Consider the following 23106-nt stretch of genomic DNA (forward strand, 5'->3'; position numbering starts at 1 on the left):
CAGAAGTGGTCAACCAAAGTAGTGCACAAGGGGATGAAGAACTTGGATAGGGTAGAACAAAGTTGAGTTCAGACTTGGTAAACATTGAAAAGTTGCTTTTACTTGGCATAAACGGTAATCCACACAGTTTCCAGACTTTATCTTGGTTTCCAATAGGTTTCAGCAGGCAAACGGCAGGCAAATACTTTCTCTGCAACTGTCACTGATGTAGTAGGGGAGAACACCAAAAGACAATCAAGAAGGAAGGGAAAGACACTAGGCCTCACCACTAGGGAAGGAAAAGGGTCACCACCTATAAAACCCTGCTCCTGGCCCTAACTCCTATCCGTATGGGCACTTATCAATGGTAGAGATACCCATACACGGGAACCTAGAAAACCCTGGTGACCCTCAGATGTCCTAAAGATAATGACAGGGCAGAGACCACCTGTTCTTTCCCTGGTGAAGGAACTAGCATCTCACTGAGGCCTAGTAAACAACCGGGGGGAACACAACAAGCGGAACACTTAACTACAGAGGATGAAGGATGAACAGGACTTCAACATGAACCACACTCCAGCTCTTCCAAGACCAAATGAAGCTATCCCAAGCAAGGAGTGATGGGAAAAGTCAGACTAAATAGGGCGAGGTAAAGGTCACATGATCCACACCTGAACAGGAGGTGTGGACATACCAGCAACACACAGACAAAATGAAACCAAAAGAGGCTGTCAGATCACTAATGCGTAGATAATCTTTCAGACCTTCTGGGACCTGTCACAGATGTGACAGCAACAATCTCAGCTCTGCTATGCTGTAGCTTCCTTAACTCTGCTATGTTAGCAATAGTAGTCTGTCTCTTTCTCTGTAGGCAATTCTAGGAACTTCTTGTCCTGGTATTTAGTACCTTAAGCTTTGGCTCAGCTTGGGTGAAGGCAATGCAAGCCCAGGATGGGACATGGAACCAAATGGTCCTTTTGCAGGCAGAACTTGCAGGCCCAGCAGAACAGACAGTGCTCTGCTGGCCAGCACAACTTCTCCCTTAGAAGGGTGAAAGCAAGACTGAGTCACTACTAACTCCTCCTCTCCTTCTCCCTCTAGAGGGAGAGAGAGAATGGACAATCCAATCCATTCCCTGCACTAGCACTGCCAAATGTTGATGCCACCTTGTGGTAACCAGGCACATTACATAAAATAGAACAGTTACATGGAGTAAATATGCACATTATTAAAAGATGACATAAGATACCTGAGATGACAGGAATTAGCACATAGGAAATGGTAGCAAGCATAGGCGTGCGCAGCCTATTGCATTAGGGTGTGCACCCTAAAGCACAAACACCCACCGCGCGTGTATGTATGCATATATATACAGGGCCGTCTTTAATATTGATTTGACCCTGGGCAAAAATTTACTTGGGCCCCCTGGATCCCGCCTTCCCACACCTTAGCAGGCAATCACGCCCTCCACCACAACACACACACAAAAAATCCACACACCTGGTAGAGTACAGTGAATGACTGTAAATACTCCAGTTCTGAAGACTCCAGCGGCTCAGGATCAGTGTTCTGGGCAGCTAGGCTCAGGCTGGAAGTGGGCACCGCTCTGCAGGAAGGAGACCAGGGCTCAGCTAATCCCTAGTGTTACAGTGCACCCCAGCACCCCACAGTATGCAGTATAGCACCCTATAGTATATAGCAACCCACAGTATGCAGTATAGCACCCTATAGTATACAGCACCCCACACTATACAGTACCCCACAGTATATAGTATAGCAGCCCACAGTATACAGCACCCCACAGTATACAACAGTATACAGTAGAGCAGTATAGCACCTCACCGTATACAGCATCCCAAACTATACATGATACAGCACCCCACACTATACAGCACCCCACACTATACAGCACCCCACACTATACAGTATAGCAGTATAGCACTCCACACTATACATCACCCACAGTATACAGTATACATCCCCCCACAGTATACAGTACAGCAGTATAGCACTTCACAATATACAGCACCCATAGTATACAGTATACAGGCCCCCCACACACTATACAGGCCCCCCCACACACTATACAGGCCTCCCACACTATACAGACCCCCCACAGTATACAGGCCCCCCACAGTATACAGGCCCCACACAGTATACAGGCCCCCCACACAGTATACAGGCCCCCCACACAGTATACAGGCCCCCACACAGTATACAGGCCCCCACACAGTATACAGGCCCCCACACAGTATACAGGCCCCCCACACAGTATACAGGCCCCCCACACTATACAGGCCCCCCACACTATACAGGCCCCACACAGTATACAGGCCCCCCACACAGTATACAGGCCCCCCACAGTATACAGGCCCCACACAGTATACAGGCCCCACACAGTATACAGCCCCACACAGTATACAGCCCCACGCAGTATACAGCCCCACACAGTATACAGGCCCACACAGTATACAGCCCCACACAGTATACAGGCCCCACACAGTATACAGGCCCCACACACTATACAGCCTCACACAGTATACAGCACCCCACTATACAGTAGTTTACAGTATATTAGCATAACAGCCCCTGTCACCTTTTTCTGATATAATCTTCACAAAAAAAGCTCCACAGTTAAGGCAAACTTCACCTGCAACACTCCTGCTAGGACCTGTGATGACCTCATAGCCATGTGACCAGTAATATTGCTAGGTTACTGGTCACATGGTGATGATGTCATTAAGGTCCTAGATCACATTCACAGCTCTAACACAGTACGATGCTGGGACTCACCCCCTGTGAAGCTGACAGCCTGACACCCGGGGCAGTGGCTAGCAGGGCTCACGAGGCAGCTGCCTTGGGCCCCCCAGGAGCAACTGGGCCCGGGGCAGCTGCCCCTTTTGCCCCTTGGTAACGACGGCCCTGTATATATATATATATATATATATATATATATCCTTTATGCCATTAGCCCCATTATGCCTCTCATTAGCCCCCATTATGCCCCCAGCAGCCTCATGTTTTATTTAAAAAAAAAAAAAAACCTCTCTGCTCCTGGACGCCGCCTCTCCTCGCCGCCCACGATCCTCTTCCTCCTGCTGTCGGCTGTGCTCTGAACTGGCGTGCACAGCGTGACGTCACAAAGCGCCTCACGCTGTGTGCAGCCTTGCACAGCTGACAGCCGCGGACCAGGAAGCGGTAAGTACATAGCGTTCACCGCTTCCTGGTCCAGGTGCGCACGCCTATGGTAGCAAGGTGTCAAAAGGAGTGGTAATGGCACTCTGGGTCATTACATGCTCACATAGCACCCTCACACTGTGCGCAGCCGTGCACAGCCGACAGCCGAGGACCACGATCCAGAGCCTTCACCGCTTCCTGGTCCTCCGGTACTCATGAGTGCTTCCATAATGGAAGCGCTCATTAGTATTCGCCCCATAAGAAGCAGCAGCATTTTCCCTCCACTTTTGGGGGGGAAGAAATGCGTCTTATAGGGGCGAAAAATACGGTATGTCTATGAAGCTGTGTTGAGCTCATTTTTTGTGGCACAATCTGCAGTTTTATTGATACCATTTGGAGTATGTATGACTTAATGATCACTTTTTGTAAATTTTTTGGGGGGAGGTGAAGTGACTGAAAAATGGCGAATTGGCCATTTAATTTTTTTCCATTACAGCGCATCCCAGTAAGGGATGCTTTGGGACATGGTGATGCTTATGATGGTTATTTTTTGTATTGTTTCTTTTAATTTAATTATGGGGAAAGGGGGGTGATATAAATGTTTATATTTGTTATTTTTTTTTTATTTTTTTATTTTTTTAAAACTTCACGGAGACCAAGCACGCCCATAGAAGTCTATGCGTCCGTGAAAATCACGAACTCACTACGAATGGCATCCGTTTTTCACTGAAGACTGATAGGAGGTTCTTTGGAAATGAATTTTCAGCTGAGCAATGTCAGTGAATTACGGGTGGTAAAAACGGACACTAGGACCAATTCCGGACCCTTCACTGACATTTTAACGGATGAAACACCTACGCTTTTTTTTTTCACGGATAAGTCACTGGCACGGAAATGTGGACGAGGCCTTACTTGTACCACAGGATATGTGTGGTATTACAGAAAAGCCCTGTTCTTTTAAATAGGGCTCAGCTGCAATACCAGCCTATGGATAAGGGTGGCACAATTTCTGAGGGGGGAAAAAAATCGTAATTTTTGTAATCCCAAACTACCCCTTTAGCAGACCTAAATGTTAGCAATATGTAACAAGTGCTTACACATACAGTATATAAACCTCTACTTGCAGGCACACTGCATCACATAATAAACATTAGAAGAAACTGGTTTGAAAAATGCAAACTATAAAAAAATCTAAGATGATTATCTTGAAAAGCCACCTCTTCTATCTCTGGAAAAGCCAAGAGTCTGCATAGTCCCACCACAACGCCCAAGAACGCCCAGCAGTGAGGGACGATTACCTCTCCACTGGTATTCGAGTGGCTTTTGATCTCCAAACATATTGGAAATGACTTAAAGGTAAGCCATCTGCTAGCAGCCGAACAAAAACAGATGACATCATGGTCTGCGAGGAATATCGTGCAAATCCTGAACGTTGTGGCCTGCAATAATTCTTTATTAACTCACCTAATGGGATCGGTTACAACCAAACATGTGTTTCCTGCATCTATATGCAGCTGCAAAACTGATATTTTTTTATATACGGTAAATTTTTTATTTTTACTGATGTGCTTTTTGTAAAAAAAATACACAATGCACAAACCTAAAAGTTGTCATTCTAAATGTATAACATCTATCTATGTATCTCATATCTATCTATCTATCTATCTATCTATCTATCTATCTATTTATCTCATATCTATCTATGTATGTATCTCATATCTATCTATGTATGTATCTCATATCTATCTATGTATGTATCTCATATCTATCTATCTATCTATCTATCTATCTATTTATCTCATATCTATCTATGTATCTCATATCTATCTATCTATGTATCTCATATCTATCTATGTATGTATCTTATATCTATCTACCGTATTTTCCGGCGTATAGGACGACTGGGCGCATAAGACGACCCCCAACTTTTCCATTTAAAATATAGGGTTTGGGCTATGCTTGCCGTATAGGACTACCCCTCTTCCAACGCACACTAAATAAAATTTTTAAAACATCCGATTTGATTTCAATATGGTAATTTTAATTGAAATGCCCAGCCCTCCCTGTCTCAAAAACGATCTTCTACAGTTCTAGGGAACTGACCATGGCAGCCAGGGCTTCAGTAGCGTCCTGGCTGCCATGGTAACCGATCGGAGCCCAGCAATTACACTGGGTTAAATGAGTTACTCAGAATCTCATTGTTGTAATAAAAAACATACTGTACTATTGTTAACCCCACCTGTGGTTTACCGTATTTATTGGAAAAAAGCGATTTTATAGATATGCAAATTTCCAGTACCTTTGTGCCCAAGGGGCTGTCCCTCCGCCGTTTTGTGCCCAGCCGCGCCCCGAATCTTGGATCCCAGCGCTGCCACTCTCTTAATTTTTTCACTGCACTTAGTTTTTTTTATCTTCTAAAGCCGCTCGTAATCTAGCGCATGCGCAGTTAGCTGGCGCTGTCTCCTCTATTCCCTCCACCCTCACAGCAAGAATGAGCGAGTGCTCCAACTAACTGCGCATGCGCGAGATTACGAGCTGGCTTCAGAAGAGAAAAAACGGAAGTGCAGTGAATAAATTAAGAGACGGGCGGCTGGGCACAAAACGGCGACAGTCCCTTGGGCACAAAGGTACCAGTACTGGTAATTTGTATGTCTATAAAATCGTTTTTTTTTGCAATAAATAAACAAACCACAGGCCCCTCCTCTGCCCCTCTCTCATCATTGGTGGCAGCGGGCAGCACAGGGGGGAGGCAGGGACTGCTTCCTTCTCCCCTGTGCTGCCTAATACCCGGCGTATAAGGCGACCCCCGACTTTTGAAAATAATTTCTGGTGTTAGAAAGTCGTCTTATACGCCGGAAAATACGGTATGTATCTCATATCTATCTATGTATGTATCTCATATCTATCTATCTATCTATCTCATATCTATCTATGTATCTCATATCTGTCTATCTATCTCTGTCTAGAGTCCTGAATAGCAAAGTATCCCCCGTCCCAATATAGTGTACTGTCATACACTGTACAAATAACCATACATTATAGTATTACAAATAACAATGCCATTGTAGTGCCATGGAACAAGGGTACTTTGGACTATGGATGTTTGTGGACATTTGCTCCTATTACTACTATGCAAAAACATCAACTCATTACTTTAATGCACTTTGAAGGGTTAACGTGCACTGTGATTTATGGTGTGTGCACTTATACTGTTTTATACAGTTGAACTCATTTATATGTTTATTGTAATATATCCTGTCTGTTTGCGCTGTTATTGCCCTGTAGCTGCTCTGCACTGTGGAAAGGGTTAATGCACAGCCAACTACTACTGAGAGACTTTATGACTTTCTACCCATGCAAACCTGACCTCCTGACTCTGGTTTAGCTCTGTTGTTTATGTCTGAAGACTTTGGGGTTCATTTATTAAGCAGAAATATGCCTATATTAGGGCTCTTTCACACCTGCATTCTTTTCTTCCGGCATAGAGTTCCGTCGTCGGGGCTCTATGCCGGAAGAATCCTGATCAGTTTTATCCTAATGCATTCTGAATGGAGTGAAGTCCGCTCTGGATGCATCAGGATGTCTTCAGTTCCGGACCGGAACGTTTTTTGGCCGGAGAAATTCCTGATCCGGAATTAATGCCCATTGAAAGGCATTGATCCGGATCCGGACTTAAGCTAAACGTCGTTTCAGCGCATTGCCGGATCGGACGTTTAGCTTTTTCTCAATGGTTACCATGGCTTCCGGGACGCTAAAGTCCTGGCAGCCATGGTAAAGTGTAGCGGGGAGCAGCATACTTACCGTCCGTGCGGCTCCCGGGGTGCTCCAGAGTGACGTCAGGGCGCCCCAAGCGCATGGATCACGTGATCGCATGGCAAGTCATCCATGCGCATGGGGCGCTCTGACGTCACTCTGGAGCTCCCCGGGAGCCGCACGGACTGTAAGTATACCACTCCCCCGCTCCCCACTACTACTATGGCAACCAGGACTTTAATAGCGTCCTGGCTGCCATAGTAACACTGAACGCATTTTGAAGACGGATCCGTCTTCAAATGCTTTCAGTTCACTTGCGTTTTTCCGGATCCGGCGTGTAATTCCGGCAAGTGGAGTACACGCCGGATCCGGACAACGCAAGTGTGAAAGAGGCCTTAGGTGTTTTTCTGGTGCAGATTGCGACACCAAGGTCCTTGGCGACACAATCTGTGACTTTTCCCCGCTCAAACCAGGCCAACAAAAGTGGGCGTGCTGTGGGTGGGGAAGGGTGGCGGGCTGGCAGACCCATCACATTTAACATTTTCTACGCCTGTTTTAGGTGTAGAAAATGGTCTAAATGTAAGACATTTAGAAGCGGCGGTGGATCCGTCGAAGTTATGTAGAGGCCTGCACCTCGTCATAACTCCGGCGGATCTACCGCCAGCTTAGGGCCTTATTAAGACCAGCGTCTAAAATGCTGGTCTTAATAAATGTGCCCCTATATGTCTGGAAAAACTGCTTATTTATTTCCGTAGACTTGAATTGAAGCTCTATACAAGTCTAAGGTACAGAAGTTGTAACATTGTTTCTGTTTAGGCTGAGATTCTCCAATCCACTCCTTCCACTTGAAGGCTCTAATTCAGGTAGAAACTGTATATAAGGAGAGCAGTCAGAGCCACTAGTTGTCTGCATATAGGGACCAGTGTTTAGTAGGATGGTCTTTGCCAGGGTGACCAGAAGAAGACACTGAGACGGGGATGCTGAGCCACACACCCCGGACCAGCCTTGGACCAGGGTACCAGCCTTCTGAGAGAGAGAGGGACAGCTAGCTCAGGCCTTTCCTCAGCACAGGAACTTCTTCTGCCAGGGAGGAGATTGAAGAAGCCAGCTCAGTGCACTGCCTGTATTGTTTTGCACTTCAGTTCCTCCAATAAAGAAGCACACTGGTTTACTGGTGACCCTGACTCTCTGGACTTATTCCCATTGGGGTGCACCATGCCTTACCTTACAACAGCAACACATGGTAACACTTCAGCTGGATCTGAGGGACCTAGTGTAGCATTGGGTCCACTCCAAACCCAGCCATGCAACACTGCAATCCAAAGGTCTGGGCCTGTCTAAAGCCTCATGAACACAACCATATTACCATTTCACTGTAGGGACTCTATGTGCGGTACAGGCTCCAGTCCCACTCCTCTGCCATGTCGATGAATCCAGGTTGCATAAAATGTTTGGGTATTTTTTTCACAGCAGTTTTAACTTAGGAAAAACCATGGAGGAAAATGTTCCTTGATAATGAATTCAATTTAGGAAACAAGCTGCCAGAAAACTGGCATAAATGACACCTCAGATCTATACAAATATCATACTGTGTGGAGGCATTTAAAGGGGGGCTCATTCTGTTTGTGGGGCACTTACAGGGGTATCATAGTGTGTATGGGGCACTAAGGGATCGTCCTGCTGTGAGGGAGAGCTTCCAGGCATTGTACTGCATGTCAGGCACTAAAGGAGGCATCATTTTGCTTGGAGGGCACTAATAGGGTATCATATGTGGGGAGGAACTAAGAGAGCATTATTACTGTGTGAGGGGCAGTAAAAAGTCATCATATTGTGTGAGGGCACTAAGGGGGCATCATAACTGCCTGACGGGCACTAATGGGCATCCTTACTGTCTAGGGAGGCACTAAGGGGCATGACTATTGTGATGTGGCACTAAGGGGACATTCTTACTGTGTCGGGGCACTAAGGGAGCATCCTTATTTGTGGGGAGTCACTAAGGAGGAGGGCACCATTACTGTGTGTGGGGCACAGTGGGGATTGTGCGGTATTAGAGGCGTAGCTATAGGGGTAAAATCCAGCTGTCATTATAAACCTAAAGGGGATTTCACATCACCGTTTAATTTTCCGTTCTTCCGATCCGGCATAAGAACAGAAACATTTTTTAAAAATGCATTGTGTATTGGGAGCATCCGTGACGCTCGGTTATGCTCCTTTTAAATCAGTTTTTCTCAGTTCAATCCGAGATCCGTTAGTTTAGCCGGGAGAAAATGTCCTGCATACAAAGTCCTTTTTCACCCGTCTAAAATAATAGCATACCTCCAAACTTTGGAAAGAAGGAAGAGGGACACTATGTGCGGTGCACGAAGCACACCGTAGTTATGCCTACATTGTGGCCCATTCACAGATTATGCCCACAAATATGCCTCCCTTACAGCAGTTATATCCAGATATGTGCCCCTTCACAGTACTTATGCCCAGATATGTGCCCCTTCACAGTACTTATGCCCAGAAATGTGCCCCTCACAGTACTTATGCCCAGATATGTGCACCCTCACAGTAGTTATGCCCAGATATGTGCCCCCTCACAGTAGTTATGCCCAGATTTGTGCCCCCTCACAGTAGTTATGCCCAGATATGTGCCCCTCACAGTAGTTATGCCCTGATATGTGCCCCCTCACAGTAGTTATGTCCAGATATACGCCCCTCACAGTAGTTATGCCCAGATATGTGCCCCTCACAGTAGTTATGCCCTGATATGTGCCCCCTCACAGTAGTTATGTCCAGATATACGCCCTTCACAGTAGTTATGCCCAGATATGTGCTCCCTCACAGTAGTTATGCCCTGATATGTGCCCCCTCACAATAGGTATATCCAGATATGTGCCCCTTCACAGTACTTATGCCGAGATATGTGCTCCCTCACAGAAGTTATGCCTAGATATGTGCTCCCTCACAGTAGTTATGCCCAGATATGTGCCCCCTCACAGTAGTTATGTCCAGATATACGCCCCTCACAGTAGTTATGCCCAGATATGTGCTCCCTCACAGTAGTTATGCCCTGATATGTGCTCCCGCACAGTAGTTATGCCCAGATATGTGCCCCCTCACAGTAGTTATGTCCAGATACATGTCCCTCACAGTAGTTATGCCCAGATATGTGCCCCCTCATAGTAGTTTTGCCAGATTATGTGCACCCTCATAGTAATATGCTCAGTTCTGCCCCCTCATAGTTTTATGCCAAGATATGTGCCCCTTTACAGGAATTAAAAAAACAAACTCACCTGGTTCCTCCGATGATCTCCCCAGCAGCAGCAGGATACACATGGAGATGCTGGTCTGTTTAGGAGGAAGAGGAGCACAGCTGACTTACGGCTGACACTTCCCCCTTCACAGACCAGCGGTGTGGAGCACCAACAGGGGGAGGAATGATGGAGCAGGGAGCGGACAGCTCTCTGCTTCATCATTACAGGCAACTGTCTCTGCTTCCTATGCCTGCGAGCGTACCAGGACCGCTGGACAGACACTGAAATCCGGGACTGACCCGGCAGATCCGAGATGGTTGGGAAGTATGTAACGGATCTTATATGGAACTGATAAAAAAGGAGCATAACTGAGCATCATAGATGCGCAAAATACAGGATCTGTTTATTTTTCTGTTCTTCTGATGGATCAGAAGAATGGAAAACTAAAGGGTGTTGTGAACTCGCCCTTACGTCCAAAGTGTAGTAACTATAGGAGTAATGCCAATACTAATCATTCAAATTTGCCAAAACACTAGTGCCCACAGCGTACCGTGGCTTCCTTGGACGTGTTCTTCTCTACCGTCAGCATCTCGCTTCTTATACAGAAGACGATTCAGGGGCTACAGAACGTTAGGGAAACGGTTAATTTCAGCGAATCCGGTTGATTTCTCCACATGGTTGGGAATTTTCTCTTCCGATAATAAATCTGACAAGCTCTGAGGAAGCTGCTTAATTTATAATGTGGCACAGCGATGGCTTTCATTTTCAATCGGCGATGCATAGTCTGATGTTTCAGTCTGAATATACGTTGAAAACAATGCTCCTAGCCCTGTGTTCCTCTGCTCTAGGCGGCTGCTCGCTCATTGAATCTGAGCAGCGTGTTGGCTAAGCCCGCCGCCGGGAGTCCTGCCTCATGATATCTTTGTTATTTTTTCTTATCTCTTCAGAAAGGATAGTCAAATCAGAACACACCGGGCGCACAGCGGCTCAAGGAGAGTTCACACTGCTGCCTAGAACATACATCGTCGTCTGAGGACAGTGTAAGGATCTCACTGACCACCGCATGTCACTGGATCTCACTGACCGCTGCATGTCACTGGATCTCACTGACCGCCGCATGTCACTGGATCTCACTGACCGCCGCATGTCACTGGATCTCACTGACCGCCGCGTGTCACTGGATCTCACTAACTGCTGCATGTCACTGGATCTCACTGACTGCTGCATGTCACTGGATCTCACTGATCGCCGCATGTCACTGGATCTCACTGACTGCCGCATGTCACTGGATCTCACTGACTGCCGCATGTCACTGGATCTCACTGACCGCCGCATGTCACTGGATCTCACTGACCGCTGCATGTCACTGGATCTCACTGACCGCTGCATGTCACTGGATCTCACTGACCGCTGCATGTCACTGGGTCTCACTGACCGCCGCATGTCACTGGATCTCACTGAGTCGGCCTCATGCTCCTGTAATTTGCCCACTGGCTCCTGGTATTGCCCATACGGCACAGGTAGGTGAGTGATAGGTCCCCGAGCTACTTGAGAAACCTTGGCGCGGTGCCCGGGCTCAGACATGTCCTACACCGTAGGACATGTAGGCTAATCTCTCAATTTTAAAATCAGTTTGAGGGTTTAGTAAGACCGCAGAGGGCACCTGTCTTTGCTATTATTTTGTTATATTGCTATATGGATCTCACTGATCGCTGCATGTGTCTGCATCTCACTGATCGCTGCATGTCACTGGATCTCACTGACCGCTGCATGTCACTGGGTCTCACTGATCACTGCATGTCACTGGATCTCACTGACCGCTGCATGTCACTGGATCTCACTGACTGCTGCATGTCACTGGATCTCACTGACCGCTGCATGTCACTGGATCTCACTGACTGCTGCATGTCACTGGATCTCACTGACCGCTGCATGTCACTGGATCTCCTCCCATTGCTAGCATGGTTACATGCTGGAGGTAACTGGTGAGTTTTTTGTGAGTCGGCCTCATGCTCCTGTAATTTGCCCACTGGCTCCTGGTATTGCCCATACGGCACAGGTAGGAGAGCGTTAGGTCCCCGAGCTACTTGAGAAACCTTGGCGCGGTGCTCGGGCTCAGACATGTCCTACACCGTAGGACATGTTGGCTAATCTCTCAATTTTAAAATCAGTTTGAGGGTTTAGTACGACCGCAGAGTGCACCTGTCTTTACTATTATTTTGTTATATTGCTATATGGATCTCACCGATCGCAGCATGTGTCTGGATCTCACTGATCGCTGCATGTCACTGGATCTCACTGACCGCTGCATGTCACTGGGTCTCACTGATCACCGCATGTCACTGGCCGCCACATGTAACTAGATCTCACTGACCGCCGCATGTCACTGGTTCTCACTGACCGCCGCATGTCACTGGATCTTGCTGACCTCCGCATGTCACGCCAACATGTGTAACCACCCAGTTTCAGGCGATACAGTACAGAGGCTCATAGTCTATGCAGCACTGAATTCCGAATCTGAGGTCTAGGTGCATTATTTTGTTGCATCTTGAGTAACTTAACATTTTAAAATTATTTCTATTTAAAAAAATATATATAAAAAGGTACAAGCAGTTTCATGCTGGAATATGGTTGCAAAGTCTTTAGTACAGATATATAAAACTATACACAGAAATATAATCTAAGGTGGTCACTGCAAAGCAAAATAGTGTACAGTGCCATAATAAGACTTACATGATCCCCTCCATTGATCCAGATCTATACAACAGCAATATAATATTTATTTTGCATGTACATAGTTATATTCTTGTACGTAGGAGGCTGTATTATAGTATTATGTTCTAGTACATAGAAGGCACTATTATAGCAGTTATATCCTTGTACATAGGAGCAGTATTATAGCAGTTATAACCTTGTACATAGGAGCAGTATTATAGTAGTTATATTCTGGTACATAGGAGGCAGTATTATAGCAGTTATATTCTTGTACATAGGAGCAGTATTATAGTAGTTATATTCTTGTACATGGCGGCAGTATTATAGCAGTTATATTCTTGTTCATAGGAGGAAGTATTATAGTAGTTATATCCTTGTACATAGGAGCAATATTATAGCAGTTATATCCTTGTACATAGGAGCAGTAGTATAGTAGTGATATTCTGGTAGATAGATGCAGTATTATAGTAGTTATATTCTTGTACATTGGAGGCAGTATTATAGTAGTTATATTCTTGTACATAGGAGCAGTATTATAGTAGTTATATTCTTGTGCGGTACATAGGAGCAGTATTATAGTAGGTATAGTCTTGTACATAGAAGCAGTATTATAGTAGTTATATTCTTGTACATAGGAGACAGTATTACTAGTAGTTATAGTCTTGTACATAGGAGCAGTATTATAGTAGTTATATTCTTATACTTAGGATAAGTATTATAGTAGTTATATTCTTGTACATAGGAGCAGTATTATAGTAGTTATATTCTTATACTTAGGAGCAGTATTATAGTAGTTATGTTCTTGTACATAGGAGCAGTATTATAGTAGCTATACTATTGTACATAGGGGCAGTATTATAGTAGTTATATTCTTGTACATAGGAGGCAGTATTATAGTAGCTATACTATTGTACATAGGGGCAGTATTGTAGTTGTAATTCACTTGTACATACTGTACAAGCAGTGTTATATAATAAATTAACTAGAAGTCTTTACATTTTCACCTAATAAGCGTCTCTGCTTTCTTCTGTGCACCAGTTGTTTTCTATTGTTTTAAGTAGTTGTGTTACTAGTACTAATCAGATCCGTTAGGAATATGCAATCATGTAATGCTTTTACTTTGCAGTATTTCAGGAAATGTTTTATATTCACATAACAAAACAGATTCAACCAGCAACATTTGTAAAAAGTTTTCAATAATTCCTTGAATTTGCTCTGTGCGTCCTAACAACTGGAACGCAGCACAGTCTTGTGACTGAGGTTGTACTTTTCCCTGCTTTGTGAAAGAACAATTCGGATCATTTATATGAGCACAGTGAATGAGTGTCCCTGACCCATGTCTGAACTTCAGCAAAGCAGTCTTTATCACAAAATCTGAGATAATTATACAGAGCTAGTTAAACAGGCATTTGATCACATTCTAAAATGTAGCCTTAAAATCCAGATTTACATCTTAACCTAGATAGTGCTGGAGGAATCAGCATAACATTGTGACATGTTTGCCATTGGCGGTCAATTATTTACACGATTATATAAACTTTGGTCACCCAATTCTGTATTTAAAGAGATTGTCCACTTTTATCCCAGAGGACAGCACCTCTTAAAACTGGCTTCTCTAACTGCCCAGGCTGCAGCTGGCATTGCCAGTGGAAGGTACAGTGGATATAAAAAGTCTACACACCCCTGTTAAAATGTCAGGTTTCTGTGATGTAAAAAAAATGAGACAAAGATAAATCATTTCAGAACTTTTTCCACCTTTAATGTGACCTATAAACTGTACAACTTAATTGAAAAACAAACTGAAATCTTTTAGGTAGAGGGAAGAAAAAATATAAAAATAAAATAATATGGTTGCATAAGTGTGCACACCCTTAAACTAATACTTTGTTGAAGCACCTTTTTATTTTATTACAGCATTTAGTCTTTTTGGTCTATCAGCATGGCACATTTTGACTTGGCAAGATTTGCCCACTCTTCTTTGCAAAAACACTCCAAATCTGTCAGATTGCGAGGGCATCTCCTGTGCACAGCCCTCTTCAGATCACCCCACAGATTTTCAATCAGATTCAGGTCTGGGCTCTGGCTGGGCCATTCCAAAACTTTAATCTTCTTCTGGTGAAGCCATTCCTTTGTTAATTTGGATGTATGCTTTGGGTCGTTGTCATGCTGAAAGATGACGTTCCTCTTCATGTTCAGCTTCCTAGCAGAAGCCTGAAGGTTTTGTGCCAATATTACTGTTCATAATTCCCTCTAGCTTAACTAAGGCCCCAGTTCCAGCTGAAGAAAATGGCATGATGCTGCCACCACCATGCTTCACTGTGGGGATGGTGTTCTTTTGGTGATGTTCATTGTTGTTTTTGCACCAAACATATCTTTTGGAATTATGGCCAAAAAGTTCAACCTTGGTTTCATCAGACCATAACACCTTTTCCCACATGCTTTTGGTAGACTTCAGATGTGTTTTTGCAAAATGTTGCCTGGCTTGGATGTTTTTCTTCATAAGAAAAGGCTTTAGTCTTGCCACTCTACCCCATAGCCCAGACATATGAAGAATACGGGAGATTGTTGTCACATGTACCACACAGCCAGTACTTGCCAGATATTCCTGCAGCTCCTTTAATGTTGCTGTAGGCCTCTTGGTCGCCTCCCAGACCAATTTTCTTCTCGTCTTTATGTCAATTTTGGAGGGACGTCCGGTTCTTGGTAATGTCACTGTTGCTCTGTGGTATATCTTATGCCTTGGAAATTCTTTTGTACCCTTCTCCTGACTGATACCTTTTTACAATGAGATCCCTCTGATGCTTTGTAAGCTCTCTGTGGATCATGGCTTTTGCTGTGGGATGCAACTAAGAAAATTTCTGGAAAGACCAACTAGAGCAGCTGAACTTTATTTGGGATTAATCAGAGGCACTTTAAATGATGGCAGGTGTATGCTGACTCCTGCCGGCTCGGGCCTGGCTGGGGGGAAGGTGGAAGCTAAGGAAGGAGGAGACAGGAGAGGACAGTGAGTGGACTGTAGAACACTAGCACTGCCGGAACATGAGGTAGGCGGACGCGGTGGAGGGGGCCGGAACGGGGGCGTAGCGGAGGCGGAGCCAGGCTGGCACCAGCGCCGCAGACCGCACTGCACTTGCCTCTGTGGAAATTGAAGAGAAGCACCGTAATCTCGCACAGGCGCACTGGCAGAGGCATGGAAGTGCGCATGCACCGTCTTCCTGGCCTCTGCCAGTGCGCCTGTGCGAGATTACGGCGCTTCTCTTCAATTTCCACAGAGGCAAGTAAGTGCAGTTAATAAATTAGGTAGGAAGCGGCTCTTGGTGGGGGGGGATCTGTGGAGGACACTGAAGGGGGGGATCTGTGGAGGACACTGAAGGGGGGGGATCTGTGGAGGACACTGAAGGGGGGATCTGTGGAGGACACTGAAGGGGGGATCTGTGGAGGACACTGAAGGGGGGATCTGTGGAGGACACTGAAGGGGGGGATCTGTGGAGGACACTGAAGGGGGGGATCTGTGGAGGACACTGAAGGGGGGATCTGTGGAGGACACTGAAGGGGGGATCTGTGGAGGACACTGAAGGTGGGATCTGTGGAGGACACTGAAGGGGGTATCTGTGGAGGACACTGAAGGGGGGATCTGTGGACGACACTGAAGGGGGGGGATCTGTGGACGACACTGAAGGGGGGGATCTGTGGACGACACTGAAGGGGGGGATCTGTGGACGACACTGAAGGGGGATCTAGTGGACGACACTGAAGGGGGGATCTAGTGGACGACACTGAAGGGGGGGATCTAGTGGATGACACTGAAGGGGGGGATCTAGTGGACGACACTGAAGGGGGATCTAGTGGACGACACTGAAGGGGGGATCTAGTGGACGACACTGAAGGGGGGATCTAGTGGACGACACTTAGGGGGGGATCTGTGGACGACACTTAGGGGGATGTTCGGGTGGGAGGTCCTGGAGGGGTGTTTGGGTGGGAGCTCTGGAAGGGGTGGGAGGTCCGATAGGTATGTGGGGGTGGGAGATCCGGGAGGGGGGGCCCATAATTTTTTTTGCTATGGGGCCCAGTCATTTCTAGCTACGCCCCTGAATGTATGTTTGTTGTGGGTGTCTCCCTTGCATGGAAGCAGTGGATAAAATAAATTGTATTTTTGAATGTGGTGTGCTTCCAGTAAAGTCTTGTTCCAGTATTCAGCTTTGGCTCATATGTGAAATTATTCAGCGCTACCAGCGATTTCTTATTTGGCGAATGGGGGATTCTTCAACTAATTGAAATTAAGGAATTACAAGGCAGTGAGATACAGTGATACCGTCACAACTGGTTGGCAGCAGCGGGATTTTCCTTTTTTTTACTAAACGAAGAATCCACAGGTACACACAGCCCAAGCGCAGCACATTAAAGAAACTATTGGAAGTTCGTGGGAAAAGTGCAGGCGGCAAGGCTAAGCGGGTCGTTATAGCCGAATTGATGGAGCTAAACTGGTTTGGTCCGAACCCAATGCCGGAGATCATCATGCAGGTGATGAAAATCATAGCGGAAGAAAATACGCAAAAAGCACAGCTGGAGCTACAGTTAAAACTGGCAGAGACACAGCAAGCAGCCGTAAGTTCCCCGAGCGGAACCAGCTGCACTGGGGACTCCAGAAAGGTTCCCTTCAGTGCATTTAAAGCATTTGACGAAAAGGACTGTGAAATTGATGGGTACCTGGCAGACTTTGAGCGCCAGTGTATCCTACATCGAGTACCAGCAGAAGACTGAATTTCCATACTCGCAGGGAAGATATCTGGCAAAGTAGCAGATGCCTTCCGAGCGGTACCCTGGGAGGACGTTCACAGCTACGCCCGGGTTAAGGAAGCCCTCCTCGCCCGGTATGCAATAACTCCAGAGGAATACCGGCAAAAATTCAGGGATTTACGGAAGCTGGACAAGGACTCTTACGCAGAATGGGCCTGTAGCCTGCAACAATCAGCTACCCATTGGAACACCAGCTGCCAAGCTACAACCCTGGATGATGTCCTGCAGTTGGTACTACTGGAGCAGTTTTATGACCACATCCAAACAGAGGTGAAAGAGTGGGTAAGAGACCGCAAGCCCCTTTCCCTACCAGAGGCTGCCAAATTGGCAGACGAGTATGCAGATACTCGGAAAACTACAGCACCTACTCCAAGAATCCAACCTCCACGTGCCACAGTACCCACAGCTTCAGCGGCCCCCAGGTACCAACAGCCCAGCAGGCCGGTGACAGCTACACCTTGCTATACCCGGCCACCCAACAACGACATCACTTGTCATCGGCAGGGCCGTCTTTACCAAGGGGAAAAAGGGGCAGCTGCCCTGGGCCCAGTTTCTCCTGGGGGGCCCAAGGCAGCTGCCTCTTGAGCCCTGCTAGCTACTGCCCCGGGTGTCAGGCTGTCAGCTACACAGGCATCATGATCGTACTGTGTTAATGATCTTAATTCTAGGACCTTAATGAGTTTTGCTCTAGGACCTTAATGACATCATTACCATGTGACCAGTAACCTAGCAATTACTGGTCACATGGCTATGAGGTCATCACAGGTCCTACTGAGTGTTGCAGAAGTTAACTGTGGAGCTTTTTTGTGTAAAGATTACATCAGAAAAAGGTGACATGGGCTGTTATGTTAATATACTGTAAACTACTGTATAGTGGGGTGCTGTATACTGTGTGGTGGGCTGTATACTGTGTGGTGGGCTGTATATTGTGTGGTGGGCTATATATTGTGTAATGGGCTATATATTGTGTGGTGGGCTGTATATTGTGTGGTGGCCTGTATACTGTGTGGTGGGCTGTATACTGTGGGGGGCCTGTATAGTGTGGGGGGGGCCTGTATAGTGGGGGGGGGAGTGCTATACTGCTGTACTGTATAGTGTGGGGGGCTGTATCGTGTATAGTTTGGGGTGCTGTATACAGTGAGGTGTTGTATACCGTGAGGTGCTGTATACTGTGGGCTGCTATACTGCTCTACTATATACTGTGGGGTACTGTATAGTGTGGGGTGCTAAACTGCATACTGTGTGGTGCTGTATACTATAGGGTGCTATACTGCATACTGTGGGGTGCTGGGGTGCACTGTAACACTAGGGTGAGCCGAGCCCTGGTCTCCTTCCTGCAGAGCGGTGCCCACTTCCAGCCCTGAGCCCAGCTGCCCAGAGCACTGATCCTGAGCCGCTGGAGTCTTCAGAACTGGAAGTATTTACAGTCATTCACTGGACTCTACCAGATGTGTGGATTTTTTGTGTGTGTGTTGTGGTGGAGGGCGTGATTGCATGCAAGGTGTGGGAAGGCAGGATCCAGGGGGCCCAAGTAAATTTTTGGCCAGGGTCCAATCGATATTAAAGACGGCCCTGGTCATCGGTGTTGCCAAGTGGGGCATATTCAGAACAACTGTCCATTGGAGCCTCCCAGAACCAGCTGGACCCGACCCGGTTTCCCTCAACCTAACTTGTACGAAGCCCTTAGTGTTCAATCCACCATCACTGACAACCGCAAACATAATTATTGTCCATCTGGGGACAAACGATCTGGCTTGCAATGAGGTTTCAAAGGTGAAAGAAGCTTTTCATACACTTGGAAAGGATATACGGGAGGTTGCATCAACTGTTTCATTCTCTGCAGTTTTGCCTGTGCATAACCTTCAGCATGACAGGAAAATGCGCATTAAGGGATTCAATGTATGACTTGGTGAATGGTGTCGGAACCAAGGGTTTGGCTTTGTGTCTCATGTTAGCTCTTGTTGGAATGGAAAAGAACTGTACAAGAAAGATGGTTTGCATCTTTCTCTCAAAGGAACGAATGTCCTCGGTGAACAGTTCCAAGTATTTGCTAAGGAGCATTTAAACTAGGAAAGGGGGGCAAAAGAGTGATAATCCAGCAGTCCGACTCCCCCCCGGAACAATGCCAGAATATGCCAGTAGCACAAAGGTTAAGAAATGACAAGCTCAGATTCTTATCTACAAATGCTCGCAGTTTAGGGAATAAGATCAATGAACTTGAGGCTATAATGGCATCTGAGAATATAGATGTAGTGGCTGTTACTGAGATGTGGTTCAAAGGGAGTAATGACTGTGATATATCAATACCAGGGTTCTCTCTATACAGGAAAGACAGAGAAGGCAAGAAGGGGGAGGGGTGGCCCTGTATGTGAAAGACAGCATAAAATCTAATTTGATACAAGTTAGCGAGAACAATTTAGAGTCAGTTTGGGTTACCTTGCAGCTTGATAATAATAAGGTAACTCGTGTAGGAGTGATATATAGACCACCTAGCCAAGTCAAAGAATTAGATGATCTACTAGTTGAGGAAATAGCTAAAATGACATTGAAGGGGGAAGTTATCATTATGGGAGACTTCAATCTTCCTGATGTAAACTGGAAAACCAAAATAGCTAGTTCTGCCAGGAGTACAGATATTCTAAATTCCCTACTGGGATTATCTCTACAACAAGTAGTTGAGGAGCCAACCCGGAAGGAGGCCATTTTAGATTTAATATTCACAAATGGGAATTTGGTATATGATATTACTGTAGGGGAAAGCTTGGGATCTAGTGATCACCAGTCAGTGTGGTTTACTATAAGTACAGTGACTGAGTCACACCACACAAAAACAAAAGTTTTAGATTTTAGAAAAACTTTTCTAAAATTAGATTAGTGGTATACGAGTCCCTATCAGATTGGAACAGTTTCATTGGAGTCCAGGAGAAATGGGACTACTTAAAAGAGGCACTATTGAAGGCAACAGAAAATTGCATTAGGCTTGTCAGTAAAAGCAAAAAAAAGGAAAAGACCACTGTGGTACTCAGCAGAAGTGGCCAAAATCATTAAAAACAAAAAGATAGCATTTAGGAATTATAAAAAATAAAAAAAACGAGGATGACAGACAAATTTACAAGATTAGGCAGAGAGAGGCCAAACAAGTTATAAGAGCTTTTAAAGCACAGGCAGAAGAGAAATTAGCTCAGTCAGGGAAAAAAGGCGATAAGGCATTCTTCAGATACATAAATGAAAAAAGGAATCTAAAACAAGGAATTAAAAAATTAAAAACAAAAGAAGGAAGGTATATGGAAGAAGATAAAGAACTAGCTGACTGCCTCAATGAATACTTCTGTTCAGTCTTTACAAAGGAAAATGAAGGAAAAGGACCTCAGTTAGGAAAGAAGACTAATGAATCTTTTGATGCATGTGTCTTTACAGAGGAAGAGGTTCTAAGTCAGCTGTCTAAAATCAATACAAATAAGTCACAGGGGCCTGATTGGATACATCCAAAGCTTTTAAAAGAGCTCAGCGGTGAACTAGCAAAACCATTAACAGATTTATTTAACCAATCACTGGCAACAGGAGTCGCCCCAGAAGATTGGAAATTAGCAAATGTTGCGCCGATTCACAAGAAAGGTAGTAGGGAGGAATAAGGCAACTATAGGCCAGTAAGCCTGACATCAATAGTGGAGAAATTAATGGAAACCATACTTAAGGAGAGGATTGTGGAACATCTAAAATCCCATGGATTGAAAGATGAAAAACAGCATGGGTTTACTTCAGGGAGATCATGTCAAACTAATCTTATTGATTTTTTTGATTGGGTGACTAAAACAATAGATGGCGGAGGTGCAGTAGACATCGCTTATCTAGACTTCAGTAAGGCTTTCGATACTGTCCCACACAGAAGGCTTATCAATAAATTGCAGTCTTTGGGCTTGGACCCCCATATTGTTGAATGGATTAGGCAGTGGCTGAGGGACAGACAACAGAGGGTTGTAGTCAATGGAGTATATTCAGACCAAGGTCTTGTTACCAGTGGGGTACCTCAGGGATCTGTTCTGGGACCCATATTGTTTAATATCTTTATCAGCGAAATTGCAGAAGGCCTCGATGGTAAGGTGTGTCTTTTTGCTGATGACACAAAGATTTGTAACCGGGTTGATGTTCCCGGAGGAATACACCAAATGGAAAAGGATTTAGGAAAACTAGAGGAATGGTCAAAAATCTGGCAACTAAAATTTAATGTGGATAAGTGCAAAATAATGCACCTGGGGCGTAAAAACCCAAGAGCAGAATATAAAATCAGTGATACAGTCCTAACCTCAGTATCTGAAGAAAGGGATTTAGGGGTCATTATTTCAGAAGACTTAAAGGTAGGCAGACAATGTCATAGAGCAGCAGGAAATTCTAGCAGAATGCTTGGGTGTATAGGGAGAGGCATTACTAGTAGAAAGAGGGAGCTGCTCATGCCGCTCTACAGAGCACTAGTGAGACCTTATTTGGAGTATTGTGCTCAGTACTGGAGACCATATCTCCAGAAGGATATTGATACTTTGGAGAGAGTTCAGAGAAGAGCTACTAAACTGGTACATGGATTGCAGGATAAAACTTACCAGGAAAGATTAAAGGACCTTAACACGTATAGCTTGGAAGAAAGACGAGACAGAGGGGATATGATAGAAACTTTTAAATACATAAAGGGAATCAACAAGGTAAAAGAGGAGAGAATATTTAAAAGAAGAAAAACTGCTACAAGATGACATAGTTTTAAATTAGCGGGGCAAAGGTTTAAAAGTAATATCAGGAAGTATTACTTTACTGAGAGAGTAGTGGATGCATGGAATAGCCTTCCTGCAGAAGTGGTAACTGCAAATACAGTGAAGGAGTTTAAGCATACATGGGATAGGCATAAGGCCATCCTTCATATAAGATAGGGCCAGGGGCTATCCATAGTACTTAGTATATTGGGCAGACTAGATGGGCCAAATGGTTCTTATCTGCCGACACAGTATATGTTTCTATGTTTCTGTCATTGTCAGCTGGTGATGATTAATGGGAAAACTGCCCGCGGACTACGAGACAGTGGCGCTACCATAACCCTGGTACAAAGGCACCTCATTGACAACAAAGAGAGACCGGGGAAATCGATTGCTGTGCGAGTGGCAGGGGGGGCAGTGTACCGGATTCCTACAGCTCAGGTACATCTGGACTGGGGTGCCGGAGCGGGCAACGTACAGGTTGGGGTAATGAAAGAGTTGCCCGCCGAGGTAGAGTTGGGCAATGATATTGGCCCTTTGACTTCCGCTTTTGCAGCCACTTCTCCGCAACAAGTACAAGCCGTGACAACCCGAGCCCAAAGTCGTGCTACCGAGAGCCACCCACAACCAACCGAGACCCCGGTAAGCAGACTGACCCTTGACTGTAGCCCCCCTTCCCTGGGATACTCCAGTGGATTTTTGGA

The sequence above is a fragment of the Bufo gargarizans genome, chromosome 5 (assembly GCF_014858855.1).
Source record: "Bufo gargarizans isolate SCDJY-AF-19 chromosome 5, ASM1485885v1, whole genome shotgun sequence".
NCBI lineage: Eukaryota > Metazoa > Chordata > Amphibia > Anura > Bufonidae > Bufo > Bufo gargarizans.